The following is a 15570-nucleotide window of genomic DNA, read 5'->3' on the forward strand; positions in this document are numbered from 1 at the left end:
GCCTTGGGGGGGGGAGCGCAGGGAAATTTGGGTTGAGAAATGGGGAAATTGAGAAAATGGGGAAAAAAATGGGGAAAAATAGGGAGGGTAAAGGGGGATTTTGGGAGGAAAATAGGTAGAAAAATGGGAATAAAAATGGGATTTTGGAGGGAAAAATGGGAAGAGAAATAGGGATTTGGGGGGATAAAATTCGGGAAACAGGAGAAGAAAAAAGGAGATTTTGAGGTGAAAAATGGGGATTTTGGGGAAAAGGCAATAAAAATTGGGGATTTTGGGTACATTAGGACAAATTTAGGATAATTTTGGGTATTTTAGGACCAATTTCAGGGAGTTTGGGGTGGATTTGGGAATTTTTTTGGTACATTTTGGGCTAGATTTCAGACATTTGGGGATAATTTGAAGTATTTTAGGATGGATTTGGGATATTTTAGGGATATTTCAGGGGATTTCGGTCTCACCTGGTGACTCCATCGTTGCCCATCCCCCGCTGCAGGTGTGTCCCAGGGGATTTTTGGGAGCATTTGGGATTTTTGGGGTATTTTGGGCCGGATTTCAGGGATTTTGGGATATTTGAGGGTAATTTAGAATATTTTAGGATAATTGAGAATATTTTAGGGATAATTCAGGACATTTTGGTGTTACCTGGTGACTCCATCGGTGCCCATCCCCCGCTCCAGGTGCGTCCGCAGCTGCCCCCTCAGGTGGGACAGGTAGGACAGGAGGGGGGGCAGTGCCCCCCACACCTCCCCCATGGCCCCCCAGCACTCCTGGGGACCTCAAAAGCACATCAGGGACCCCAAAATGGCCTGGAGACCCCAAAATCCCAAAAATCCACCCCAGAAATGAGCTCAGAAACACCCAAAAGCCCCAAATCCACCCCAAAAACGATCCTGGGATCCTGAAAATGGACTCGGAAACCCCAAAACCCCACCCAAAACCCCAAACTACCCCAAAACCAGCTAAGAAATCCCAAAAATGGACTCAGGGAGCCCAAAAATCCCAAAATCTGCCCCAAAACCCCCCAGTACCCCAAAATTCACCCCAAAAATCCCAAATCCACCCCAAAAACACCTCAGGAACACAAAAGAATGGATTCAGGGACCCCAAAAACTCCAAATTCACCCCAAAACCCCAAATCCTGACCCCAAAATTGCCAAAATCCCCCCAAAAATCCCAAATCCCCCTTAAAAATCAAAATCCCAACCCTAAAAGTTCCCAAAATCCCTCAAGTCCCCAAGAAAGTCCCCAAAATGTAAATTTCTGACCCAAGAAATCCCCAAAACCCCCAAATCCCCCCCAAAATCCCCCAATTTCAAAAACTTGACCCCCAAATCCCCCAAATCTGAAGTTTTGACCCCCAAGAAGCCCCAAAATCCCCAATTTTGACCCCAACCCCATTCCCCTCCCCCCTCACCTGCAAGAGGCACTTCAGGGTGGGCGGGGCCTCGGCTGAGTGGGCGGGGCCATGCAGGAGAGCTCTGTGATTGACAGGTGTGAGGCCACACCCCCAACAGCAACAGAAATCCCCTCAGGGACCCCAAAATGTCCTAAAAACCCCCAAAATTCCCTCCCACCCCATTAAGCCCCACCTTAGGCCACACCCATTCCTTTGGCCACAATCACCCCATTATGCCCCACCCACCCCTTTAAGCCCCACCCATTTCTTTTGGCCACACCACACCCATTTAGGCCACACTGACCCCTTTAAGTCCCACCCACTACTTTAAGCCCCACCCAATCCCTTTCAGCCCAATACACCCCCTTAGGCCACACCCACCCCCTTAAGGCCTGCCCATCCCTTTAAGCCACACCCACTTCTTTAAGCTCCACTCACCCACTTAGGCCCCACCCACCCTTTTAAACTCCACCCATCCCTTTAAGCCCCACTCACCCCTTTAGGCCACACCCACCCCTTTGGCCCCACCCACCCACTCAAACCCCATCCACGCCTTCAGCTGCCCCATCCCTTAGAGCCCCACCCACCCCTTGAAGCCTCACCCATCGCTTTAAGCCACACCCACCCATTTAAACCACACCCCTCTGTGTAAGCCCCACCCAACATTTAGCCCACCCAATCCCTTCAAGACCCACCCACACTTTAAAGCTCCACCCACTCCTTTCAGCTCCAATCATCCCCTTAAGCCCCACCCTTCCTTTAGGCCCCACCCACCTTTTTAAGACCCACCTATTCCTTTAAGCCCCACCCACCTCTAGTCCCCACCCACCTCTAGTCCCCACCCACCCTCTAAGTCCCACACATCTCTTTAAGCCCCACCCACATCTCTAAGCCACACCCATACCCTTTAAACCATACCCTCCCCTTAAACCCTGCCCACCCTTTTTAAGCCCCACCCACCCCTCTAAGCCCCACCTACATCCTAAAGGTCAACCCACCCCTTTAATCCCCACCTCCCTATTAAGCCCCACCCACCCATCAAGCCCTGCCCACCCTTTTAAGCCCCACCCATCCCTTTAAGCCCCACCCACCCATTTAGGTCACATCCCTCTAATCCCCACCCAACATTTAGCCCACCTAATCCCTTTAAGCCCCACCCACCCACTTAAGCTCCACCTACATCTTTAAGCTCGACACATGCCCTTAAGCTCCACCCTCCCATTTTATGCCCCACCCTTCCTTTAGGCCCACCCACCTTTTAAAGCCCCACCCACCATTTTAAGCCACACCCATTCATTTTGGCCCCAGCCACCCCTTTAAACCCTGACTACTCCTTTAAGCCCCACCCACCATTTAAGCCCCACCCTGTCCCCTTAAGCCCACCCTACCATTTAAGCCCCACCCACCACTTTAAGCCACACCCACCCCATTAAGCCACACCTATTCTCATTAAGCGACACCCACCCCATTAAGCCACACCCACCTTTTAAATCCCCCCACACCTCTTTAGGACCCACCCATTCTTTTAAGCCCCACCTACCACCCTTTAAGCCACACCCATTCTTTTAAGCCTCACCCACTCCTTAAAGCCACACCTATTCCCTTTGAGCCACACCCACCTCTTTAAGCCCCACCCATCCTTTAGGCCCCACCCACCCATCCCTTTAAGCTCCATCCACTTATGGCAAACCCACCCACTACTTTAAGCCCACCCCATCCCTTTAAGCTCCACTCACAATTTAAGCCCCACCCACTCATTGAAGCCCCGCCCACCATTAAATCCAGCTAATCCCTTGGAGCCCCACCCACCCTTTTAAGCCACCCCCACCGTCTTAAGCCCCACACACTCTCTTACCCTCTTAAGCCCCACCCACCTTTTGAGCCCCCCTCACATATTAAAGCCCCCCCCACCCTCTTAGGCCACACCCACACTTTAAGCCCCACCCATCTCTTTAAGCCACACCTACCCCTTTAAGCCCCTCCCATTCTTTTGGCCACTTCCTCCCCTTTAAGCCCCACCCACTTTTTCAGGCCCCACCCACCTTGTGCTCTGATTGGCCAGGACCTCCAGCGCCCAAAGCACCGCCTCTGGGCTGTGGCCAATCAGTACAGCCTAGGGGCACCACGTGTCAGAGCAGAGGGCGTGGCCTGAGCAGAGCCACGCCCCCTCCCCAGCCAGCCACGCCCACCTCAGCCTGTTCCGAACAATCCGGAGCCTTCTGAGCCTTCCTGGGGTGATTGGCAGCTCTGGGGTTCATTAATTAATTGATTAATTGAGGGGTTAATTAGGAGTTAAGGACGAAGGGGTGTGGCTTACCTGTGTGGGCGTGGCCTGTGGAGCTCCGCCTCCCTGGCCTTGCACAGGGCCTTGATTGACACCTGTAGAGGGGGAGGGGTTGGGGGAATTTGGGGATTTTGGGGGGTTCCTGGGCTGATTTTGGGGTCCCTGAATGGTCTCCAGGCCCCGCCCACCATGTCAGGCCCCGCCCACTCACCAGCACTTCCGGCTCCGCCCCTGCAGCCAAGATGGCCGACAGCTCCGCCCAGGATTGGCCTGGCCTGAGGGGAACCAAAACTCTTTTAAAATACCCAAAATCTCCAAAAACTGCCCCAAAATCCCCCAAATTTACCCATAATCCACTCAGGAACCCCAAAAATCTCATCAAGAACCCCAAAGTCTCCTCAAAATCAACCAAAATCCCTCAAAATTTCTTCAAAATCCCCCCAAATCCTGTTAGGAACACAAAATCCCCCCAAAATCCCTCAAGTCCCCTCAAAATCCCTCAGGGACCCCCAAATCTCCCCAAAAAATCCCCCAAAATCCACTCAAGGACCCCAGTATTTCCCTTATAATCCCCCAAATCCCTCAGGAACTCCAAAATCTCATTAAATTCTCCCAAAATCCCCGAAAAATCCCCTCAGAAACCCCAAAATTCCCTTAAAATGCCCCAAATTCCCTCAGGGACTCCAGAATCTCCTCAAAATCCCCTCAGGGATCACCAAATACCCTCAAAATCACTCAGGGACCCCAAAATCTCCTCAAAATTCCCTTAAAATGCCCCCAAACCCAAAAATTCCCACCAGAGACCCCAAAATTTCCTAGAGTTCCATTACAATCTCCTCAGATTCCCCCAAAATCTGATCTAAGTTGCCCAAATCCCCACAAAATCCCCTCAGGAAGCCAAAATTTTCTCAAAATCCCTGAAGGAACCCCAAAATGTCCTCAAAACCTCCCCAAAATCCCTCAAAATTCCCCAAAATCCCCTCAAATTCCCCAAAATATCGAAATCTCCTTTAAATTCCCCTCAGAGACCCAAAATTTCCTCAAATTCCCCCAAAATACCCTCAAAACCCCCAATAATCTCATCAAATTGCCCCAAAATCCCTTCACAGACCACAAGATCCCCCCAAAAATCCCCTCAGAGACCCAAAATCTCCTCAAATTCCCCCCAAATCTCCTCAAATTCCCCCCAGGAACCAGAAATTCCCTTAAAATGCCCCAAATTCCCTCATGGACCCCAAAATCTCTTCAAAATTCCCTTAAAATGCCCCAAAATCTGAAAATTCCCACCAGAGACCACAAAATTTCCTCGAGTTCCATTAAAATCCCCTCAAAATCCCCCCAAATTGATCAAATTTGCCCCAAAATCTCCTCAAAATTGCCCAAGTCTCCTGGAAATCCTCTCAGGAACCCAAAATCTCCTCAAATTCCCCCAAAATATCCTCAAATACCCCCAAAATCTCATCAAAATCCCCTCAGTGACCCCAAAGTTCCCTTAAAATGCCCCAAAATCCCCTCAGGAACTCCAAAATTCTCTCAAAATCTCCCAAAATCTCCTCAAATTCCCCCCAAAATTCCCCTCAGGCACCACAAAACCTCCTCAGAATTCCCTTAAAATCCACCAAAATCTCAAAATTCTCCTGAGGGACCCCAAAATTAACTCAGAGGCCTCAAAATCCCTCAGGGATGCCAAAATCTCCTCAAAATCCCCCAAATTCACTCAAAAATCCCATCAAATTCTCCAAAATCCCCCAAAAATCCCCTCAGGAACCCAAAATCTCCTTAAATTCCCCAAAACCCCCTCAGAAAGCCCCAAATCCCTCAGGAACCTCAAAATCTCCTCAAAACCCATCAAAATCCCTCAGAAACCCCCAAATCCACTCAAAATCCCCCAAAATTCCCTCAGAAACCTCAAAATCCCTCAGGAACCTCAAAGATCCCTCAAAATCACCACAAAATGCCCCAAAATCTCCTCTGAATTCCATCAGAAATCCTAAAAATTCTTTGAAATCTGCCAAAATCCCTCAGGGACACAAAAATCTCCTCTAAACCCTTAAAAATCACCTCAAACTCCTTCCAAATCCCCTCAAGGACCCCAAAATATTTCCAAAACCACTTTAAAATCCCCAAAAAACCTCCTCAGAGACCTCAAAACTCCCTTAAAATGCCCCAAAAATCCCTCAGGGACCCCACAAATCCATCAAAATCCCCACAAAATACCCCAAAATCTCCTCTAAATTACATTAGGGAGCCCAAAAATCCCTTCAAAACTGCTAAAATCCCTCAGGGACCCCAAATTCCCTTAAAATGCCCCCAAATCTCTCAAGACCCCCAAAATTTCTTAAAATCCCCCCAAATCCTTCAAAATCCCCCCAAACACCTCAAAATCTCAAAAAATCCCCTCAGGAACACAAACTTGCCTCAAAATCCCCCTAAATCCCCTCAGGAACCCAAACTTCTTCAAAAATCCCCTCATGGACCCCAAAACCTCCTCAAAACCCCTCAAAATTTCCCCAAATCCCATTAGGAACACAAAATCCCCTCAAAATCACCTCAGGGACCCCCAAAATCCCCTCAAAATTTCCAAAAATCTCAAGTTCCCCCAAAATCTCCTCAGATTCCCCAGAATTCCCCAAAAATGCCCTCAGGAATCTAAAATCTCCTCAAAATTCCCCAAAATCCCCTCAAATTCCCCTCAGAGATCCCAAAATTTCCTTAAAATGCCCCAGATTCCCTCATGGTCCCCAAAGTCTCCTCAAATTCCCTTCAAATGCCCCAAAATCTCAAAATTCCCACCAGGGACCTAAATTCTCCTCAAAATCCCCCAAAATCTCCTCAGGAGCCCCAAAGTTGCCTCAAAATCCCTCCAAATTTTCTTAAAATCTCTCAAAATTCTCCCCAGGGACCCCAAAATCTCTTCAGATTCCCCCCAAATTCCCTTAAAATCCCCCAAAATTCCCTTAAAATCCCCCAAAATCTAGTCAGGGACCCCAAAATCCCCTAAATTCCCAAAAAATCCCCTCAGAAACCCAAAGTCTCCTCAAATTCCCCAAAATCTCCCTGAAATCCACTCAGAGGCTCAAAGTCCCGCAAATCCCTCAGGAATTCCAAAATCTCCTCAAAACTTCATTAAATTCTCCCAAAATCCCCCAAAAATTCCCCCAAATCCCCAAAAAATCCCCTCAGGAACCAAAAATCTCCTGAAATTCCCCCAAAATCTTCTCAAATCCCCTCAGGGACTCTGAATTTTCCTTAAAAAGCCCCAGATTCTCTGAGGGATCCCAAAATCCCATCAAAATCCCACAAAAATTCCCCCACAGACCCCAAAATCACCTCAGACTTCCCCAAACTCCTTTGAACTCCCCCAAAATCTCCTCAGAAATCCCAAAATCACCTCAAAATCCACTCAGGGACCCTGAAATCTCCCCGTAATCCCTCAAAATTCCCTTCAAATCAGGCAAAACCCTGAAATTCCCTTCAGGGCCTCTAAAACCAACCCAGGAACACCAAAAATCACTCAGAGACCACAAAATCTTCTCAGAATCCCTCAAAATCACCTCAAAACCCTCTCAGGGACCCCAAAATGTCCTCAAGATCTTAAAATTAACTCAAAATCCCCTCAGGACCCCAAAATCCATCAAAATCCTCCAGATTACCTCAAAACCCACCCAAAATCTTCTCAAAATCCCACAAAATTTCATCAAAATCCCATCAGGGCCCCAAAAATCCCTTCAAAATCCTTCAAATTGTCTCAAAATCCCCTCAGGAACCCAAAATCCTCAAAAAAACGCTTCAGGGACCCCAAATTCTCCTCAAATGTCCCAAAATCTCCTCACAACCCCCGAGAGACACAAAAAATCTCTTGAAAACCCTTCAAATTCCTCCCAAGTCCCAGAGAATCCTCCAAAATCCCCTCAAAAATCACCCAAAATCCCCTGAAAAGCCCCAAAATTCAGTCAGGGACCAAAAAATCTAAAAATCCCCCAAATTCCCCCATTGCCCATTTAAGGAAACATTGCAAGGCCCCGCCCCTTCCACCCTGCCCCCTTCAGGCCCCGCCCCTTTTACCTTTTATGGATTGCCATCAGAGCCCCCTCGTGGCCGTCCCGCAGCCCAGCCGGGCCCGGCTCCGCCCCCAGCAGCTGAAGCTCCGCCCCCAGCAGCCAAAGTTCCGCCCCTCGCTGAAGCTCCGCCCACCACCGGCTCCATTGTTCCCTGAGGCCCCGCAATGTCACTGTGCTCCCCTTGGTTCCACAGGGCCCCACAGTGGGACAATGGACTCTTGGTTCCATGAGGTTCCTCAGTCCCAGTGGTCTCCTTGGATCGACAGTGTCACAGTGGCCCCATGGCTCCATGTGGCCAGGCTGTGTCACAATGGCTCACAGTTCCATGAGGCCACACAGTTTAACAAGGGACCCATGGATCCATCAGGCCGTCCTGTGTCACAATGGACTTGTGGTTCCATGAGCTCTCACACTGCCAGCAGCACTCTCCTTGGTTCTGCAGTGTCACCATGGAGCCTTTGTTCCATGAGGTTCCGCAGCAGAACACGGTCACCTTGGTTCCGTGAGGTTCTGCAGTGTCACCATGGACCCATGGTTCCACCAGGCCTTGCTGTGTCACAATGGCCCCTTGGTTCCAAGAGATTTCTCAGGGTCACAATGGTCTCCTTGGATCCACAGTGTCACAATGGACCATTGGTTCAATGTGGCCCCAATGTGCCAAAATGGATTTTGGTTCCATGGAATTCAGCTGTGTCACCATGGACCCTTTGTTCCATGAGTTTGCTCAGTGTCACAGCTGACTCCTTGGTTCTCTGAGGCCCTACTGTCACCAAATCTCTGAAATATCAGAATAAGGCTACCAAACACTAATTTGCTATTTCAGAGAGAATCATTTATTCAGGCTTAAGGTTCAACATGGGATAACTCCTAACCTTATGTGGACATGGAATTCTACCAGTGTGTTGCTTATATACAGTCCCTAAATGTGAATTACAATTTACCCATTTCCATAAAATCCACCCCAAGTTCCCAGATTCAGTCCTTGTTTTCTCAGTCCCTGCACCCTTGAGCCAGATGTCTTCTTCTTCTCTTCCAACCATCCTTGCTGGGAAAGCAGCCCCTGCATGCCTTGTTCCTGTGCTGAAAGTTCACAGGCAGGGTAAACATGGAATGAACCCTTTTGGTATCAGCCTCAGGCTCTGTGTGGGCAGGCAGAGGCAGGCAGGAGGCAGAGCTGTCAGCAAAGGAAGGGCCCAGCCAGGTGGGGCAGCCGGGGGATGCCGACAGCCTGCAGGGACAGAGGTGCAGGGCAGGGACACCGTAGCACAGCCTGGGCTGCACAGGGCACAGGGATGGGCAGCAGCTGCAAGACAGCCCTGCCAGAGCCAACTTGGGCAGCACTTTGACCATGGCTGCTGGGCCTGGGCCTGAGGCAGGAGCAGGAGACAAGTGACCCTTGCAGGCCTGGGGCCTCACTGCCTCCTTGTCCCTGCTCAGCAGCCTGGCAGGGGCCGCCCCATGCTCCTGCCCTTGGCATTGCACATCCCCACATGCCAGTGCCCATGCCGGGAAGAGCCCTGAGCAAGGAGGGAGGGACAGGATCTGCCTGGCCAGGGGCTGGGGCTCAGGCCTTGGCCCTTTGCTGTTGAAAGCGAAGGGAGACGACCCATCTTTGTTGATCAGCATCGACTCCAATTTATTGATCAAATCAGTCACCTTTTATAAAAGTGGTAATTAACTTCATGCATATTGCAAAATTCAAGCTCATGATAGGCTACAGAGAAAACTCTAACCCCTCCTTTTGTTTACAATACCTGTGGCTTGTTTATTGAAACCAAGACCAGTGTTCTCACCGTGATATGAAAAGTTCTCAAAACCTTCATATCTGTTCCCAGAGCAGCTATCAGTTCCCAGAGCAGCCACGGACAGAATGTTTACTTGTTATGAGAAGACTGAGAATCTTGTTGTTTATAAAAAATAGGCTTGAGAACCTAATTATTTACAGAATCAAGCCTGGGAACTGCTGCTTTACAGCTGCCTTTTACTTTTCCATCAGCTGTATACCTTCATGGCCTCTTTCTTTAAGCCATGTCTGAACCAGGCTCTCCACACTTTGCATTCCTCAAACACATCCAGGTTTTTTCAGCACCGAGACACCTTTGCCTTGCTTGTCCCCAGCTGGCATCACTGCCTCCAACGTTCTGCTCTACCTGGAACCTGGGGACAATTTCTCAGTTGTGTCCCTCTGTGGGACCCATTAAACCTTCAAGAAAATTTGGAGTTTAAATTTAACTTTGAGTTCTTGAGAAGTGTTTTGAAGACACTCACAAGGACTGAGTCTGATGTAAACAACAGCAAAGCCCTGAGAGGGTCATTAAAGTTTTCCTAGTCCAGTTATGGAGAAAGATTTCAAAGAGCAGTAATAAAATATACATTCTCATTTTAAAGGGTGTCTTTTATTAAATTTCTCCTTAGAGCAGAGGTGATTGCAGCATCCTGTGATTGATATTGACCCACGGTCTCTCCTCAGCAGCTCTGGCCTGCTCACAGAAGCTGTGCCTGGAGCTCTGACCCAGTGTGGACAACCTTGCTCCACATTGCCCAGCCCCATCCTGTCTGTCCTCACTTGCCTGGGCCCTGCTGTGCTTGCAGAGCTGGCTGCACCCAGCCTCAGAGGTGTTTTCCCTTTTTGTACTTTTTGCAGCAATCTCAAACTCCTGAGTTTCCCCAGTGCAAACAGGCACACTGCTCAGGTGTGTGCCAGCCCCAGGTGCCACCAAAGGCACTGCAGAGCTGCCCTGGGCCAGCTGTGAGGGTGGATCATCAGCCCAAGCTGCACTGGGCACTGCAAGGGGCTGTGGCCATGGGCACTGCACTGACCCCACTGCTGGGTTTGGCTGTCACGGCCACCGAGAGAAATGAAACTGTCCTTGGAAACACTGGGGAGGACTGGGACATACTGGGGACACTGGGAGATATTGGGACAAACTGGGGACACTGGGAATGCTGTGGGAGACACTGGGACATACTGGGAGTGACACTGGGGGATATTGGGACAACCTGCGAATACGGGGAGTGCGAAAGGGGAATCTCTGTGGACTGGGAATGGACTCTGGGGGTGCACTGAGCCAGACTGGGACATACCAGGACATACTGGGAGTAATACTGGGGGATACTGGGTCAAACTGGAGACACTGGGGCCATTGCAGGGAGGACTGGGGACACTGGGGCATCGTGTCGATGACACTGGGGGGAAGTGGGAGGGACTGGTAATCAGCTCAGGTGTATTGGGAGGGACTGGGCTGTACTGGGAGGGACTGGAGGGGCACTGGGTTTGTACTGGCTTCTACTTGGGATGAACTGCACTGTACTGGCGTTGTATTGGTCTGCACTCGGGATGAACTGGACTGTGCTGGGAGGGACTGGAGAGGTTGAATGGGCTGTTCCCGCCTCCACTGCATCCCATTTGCTGAGATTCCCGCCCATCATCGCCCGAATCCAGCATCCCATTTGCTGAGACTCCCGCCCATCATCGCCCGAATCCAATCAGCACCACAGAACGCAGACTCGGGGACGGCGCCTACGGTAGCCACAACTCCCGTCATACCCCGCGGCCCGATTGAGCCCCATTGGAGTCGGGACTGCAACTCCCGTCATGCCCCGCGCTCCACAGAACCCCGGGATCCGCCCCCCCTTTGTCCTTTAAGTATCCCCCAGACCCTCCAGGATCCCTCAGTGCCCCCTCAGCGCCCATTCGGGACACCCCAAAAGCGTCCCCGGACCCCCTGAGTTTTCCCAACCCCACAGATGCCCGGTACAGCCACTTCTGGGAATTCATCTCCTCTCCTCTCCCAGAGCCCCTCAGAACACAGTCCGGCGCCGTGCGCTGCGCCCTAAAGAGCCCGGTTAGAGCTCCCCAAGATCTCCGCAAGTGCTCCTGAACCATTTGCGTTCCCCCGAGGACCTCAAGTCGTGGCTCGGACGCAGAAGTTTCCCCGAAGAGCCTTCCTGCACCTGCAAATGCCGCGTTCGAGCCACTTTCGGGACTACGGCTCCCATCATGCTCCGCGGTGCACGTCCAGCGCTGTTTGAGCCGGGACTTCATCTCCCATCATGCACCGCGCCTCCACTGAGAGCCATTGCAACTGCGCCTCGAACTCCCGTGATGCTCGGCGGCCATGATAAACTGCAATACACCCGCGCCTTCAACTCCCATCACCCCCCGCGCCCCACAGAGCCCCGCCAGAGCCCCCCAAGGGCCCGCCCGGATCCCGAAGGGCCCCAAATTCCCCTCCCTGACCTCCAAGGGCCCCCCTGGACCCCCAAGTGCTGCCCCTGACCCCGAACTGTCCCTCGGAATCCTGAGTGCCCCTCCAAGTACCCACCCGGCTTCCCAAGTGTCCTCCAGACCCTCAAGTTCTCTCTGAATTCCCTCCCCAGACCCAAAACTGCCCCAAATGTGCCCCAGAAAGTTCTGCACAGACCCCAAATGGCCCTTTTTACCGTGTCTGTGAAAATGATTTAAAAAAAATCACAAAAGGATTTTAAATGGTACTAATTAGCATAAAGAAGGAGAAATCAATAGCCACACTGCTCAATGAATTAATGAAGGGAATTATGTTACTTAGAACCAATGACCAATAATTTTTTTGCTTGCTAAAAAGGTATGGACTTTAAAGTATAAATATTACAATTTGGTAATACAAATATAGAATAATACTATTATAAATAGGAAAAAGAATTTAAATTTTATGAATTCAGTAAATTTTCTTTTTAAGGGGAAAGGCATAATTATTTTTATGTGTTGGGATGTCAGTCTGTAAGAGATGGTCCAAAGATCCCTCATCTGCCTCACAGCTGCCGTCAAGGACGGAGATTGAAGCACTCCCCAAGGACGGAGACTGAGACCCTTCAAATTCTAACCCAGGAGTGCTGGCCTGACTGGAGTGGGATGTCTGCCATGGGAAGCGGGATGTTTCCCATAGGATTCAGTCCAGAAACAACGGGCCCTGCTCACTGCTGGCACCGGTTTGTGCTGTTCAGAACTGGACTGTCTGTACCTGTTCCAAATGGATTTATTCTCCACTGTTCCCTCCATGTGCCGTCCTCCTCCCCTCCTGGCGGTGGATTATAAAAGAGCTTTGAGTTAACCAAAGACTTTGAGACTCTCCCCGATGTGACCAGACGGATCTATTGGCACGACCACGTTTCATCTCTATGTTGGCAGCTATTCCCCCCTTCCTTTTCTCTGTCTCTCTATCCTTTATCTCCTTTCTAATCCTTGTGTTACATCTGCTGTGGGCACTCACTAAAAGGTGCATTTGTTTTGGTTAATACTGAAAGTCCCCTGCTGTGTGTCTTTGCACCCTGAGATCAGTGAAACGAATCATTGTGACCCCTCTTGTACCAGGGGATGGTGACACGGCCTGATGGGGTTGCTGCCCACAGCGTGTGAACGTGACCTTCTTGGTGGTGACTGCACTGCTTCATCTGCTCTTGCTTTCTGGTCTCCCTATCCCAGAATTACCTTTGACACCTGCTTTTCTTATATTGTGGTTCTCTGTAGTTCCTTCAATAGTCAGCCCTTCCTAAATTCACTCTTGGAATAGGGGATTATCACCTTCCCATCATATCGAGTGCATTTGAATGCACTTGAATGCATTTTGCCTGCATTCAAAATATGGTCCCTGTTTTTGATTTACTGGGGAATCCCTGTTTGTATTTTCTACCTCTGTCAAGGCTGGGATTGAAGGTACTTGAGATGATATTTCGTGTTCAGATTCAGGTGGTTTTTGTTTCTCATCAGTGACACAGCCTCACAACCATGAGTTCTGCAGCCTTTCATCTAAGGCACAGAATGGCTCCCTGTCTCTTGTTACAAGGCCTGGATGGTGCCAAGGAGACCATGGTGATACTGGGGATCCAAGGAAACCGTGGTGACACCATGGAAACTCATGGAACCATGGGCATTGTGACACAGCAGGGCTTCATGGAACCAAGGAGTCAATTGTGACACTGAACAACTTCAGGGAACCAGGAGTCTCTTGTGACACAGGGGGTACTCATGAAACCATGGAGACCATTTTGAAACTTCAAGGCCTGATGGAACCAAAGGGTCATTGTGGCACTTCTGAGCCTTGGAAGCAAAGGGACCACAGTGACACAGTGGGGCTCTGTGGAACCAAGGGGCCATTGTGACAGTGTGGAGTGTCATTGAACCACCTGTCCATGGTGACACTGCAGGGCCTGATGGAATCATGGACACCATTGTGACACTACAGGGTGTCATGGAAGCAAGGGGCCATTGTCACACTCTGGGGCCTCTTGGGATCCAAGGGCAGTTGTGATACCATGGAAATTACGGCAACTGTGGCACCATGAAACCAAGGAGACCATTGTGACCCCACAGGACCACATGGAACTAAGGATTCATGGAACAGTGCAGGACACATGGAACCGAGGGGCCATTGTGTAGCTGTAGAACCAAAAGAGCCCATTGTGACACTGTGGGCCCCCATGGATCCAAAGGTCCATTTTGACATTGCAGGGCCTCATGGAATCCTGGAGACCACTGTGAAACTTTGAGGCCTTGTTGAATTAAGTGGCCCTGCAGGGCCTGATGGAACCAATGAGACCCCATAGAACCAAGGGTCCATTGTGACCCTGTGGTACCAAGGTGTCGTGGGTTGACCCAGGCCAAATGCCAGGCATCCATGTGGGCTGCTCACTCACTCCCCTCTGCAGCTGGACAAAGAAAATTTAATAAAGGGTTCATGGGTTGAGATAAGGACTGGGTGAGATCACTCATCAAGTACTGTCCTGGGAAAAACAGGCTTACTTAGAGATGTGAAATTCATTTATTACTAACAAGGTCAGAGCAGGAAAAGGGGAAATAAAATAAGTCCCTTTCCTCCCTCCTTCCAGCTCTGCCTCCTACCCCAGCAGTGCAGGGAGACAGGGAATGGGGGTTATGGTCTCTTCATGACCCATGGCTTCTGCCCCTGCTCAGGGAGAGGAGTGGTTCCCCTGCTGCACCGTGGTCCCTCCCAAGGGAGACAGTTCTGCAGGAGCTTCTCCCATGTGAGTCCATTTCAGGGGCAACAGCCCTCTCCAAACTGCTGCAGTGTGAGTCCATGCCAGGGACAACAGTCCTTCCCAAACTGCTGCAGCATGGGTCACTCTTCCAGGGGGTGCATTCCTCCAGGGACAGGCTGCTCCAGCCTGGGAGCAGGGCCCCTCTCTCCATGGCTCTCCTGCAGGATGCCTGGGTCTCCAGGGCCTGGAGCAACTCCTGCCCCTCCTTCTGCACTGACCTGGATGTCTGCAGAGTTGTTCTTCTCCATGGAGACCCCATGCCAGGGGTGGTTGCCATGGACACCAGCTCAGGCCTGCAGCCACAGCCCGTTGCCATGGCAACCATTGGCAGCCCCATCCCCAGGCTCATGGGATCCCAGAACCACAGAATTGGCTGAGCTGGGAGGGACCCATCAGGATCCTCCAGTCCAACTGCTGGCCCTGCACAGGACACCCCAACAATGCCAGCCTGAGCCTGGCAGCGCTGCCCAAACGCTGCTGCAGTTCCGAGAGCCCTGGAGCTGGGACCCTTCCCTGGAGAGCCTGGGCAGGGCCCCAGCAGCCTCTGGGCAAAATCCTTTTCCTGACATCCAACCTGAGCCTGCCCTGACTCAGCTGCAGCCGTTCCCTCCACTCCTGTCCCTGGGCACCAGAGGGAAGAGGTTCCCACAGCACCAGCCAGGGACCCGCTCCCAAGGCTGTTGCCATGGCCAGCAGGGCTGGGACCAGCTGGGATGCTTGGTTTCCATGGGCCGGGGTTCAGGAATGGGATTCAGCAATTTCCTGCCCCCACTAAAACCACGCTGCCCTCGCTG

The 15570-nt window shown here is 50.9% G+C and overlaps 1 long non-coding RNA gene and 1 pseudogene across 1 annotated transcript; one reads left to right on the forward strand and one right to left on the reverse strand.

The window, feature by feature from the left end:
* Positions 1-15570, forward strand: part of LOC134434653 (zinc finger protein 850-like) — a 123871-nt pseudogene that overhangs the window by 51670 nt on the left and 56631 nt on the right.
* On the reverse strand, positions 1439-3646 carry LOC134434633 (uncharacterized). Its single transcript, XR_010031898.1, has 3 exons — positions 3586-3646; positions 3439-3509; positions 1439-1478 (listed from the first exon to the last, which is right to left on the reverse strand). It is a non-coding gene; the product is annotated as an uncharacterized LOC134434633 (long non-coding RNA).

Source organism: Melospiza melodia, unplaced genomic scaffold, assembly GCF_035770615.1.
Source record: "Melospiza melodia melodia isolate bMelMel2 unplaced genomic scaffold, bMelMel2.pri scaffold_45, whole genome shotgun sequence".
In the NCBI taxonomy this organism is placed as follows: Eukaryota; Metazoa; Chordata; class Aves; order Passeriformes; family Passerellidae; genus Melospiza; species Melospiza melodia.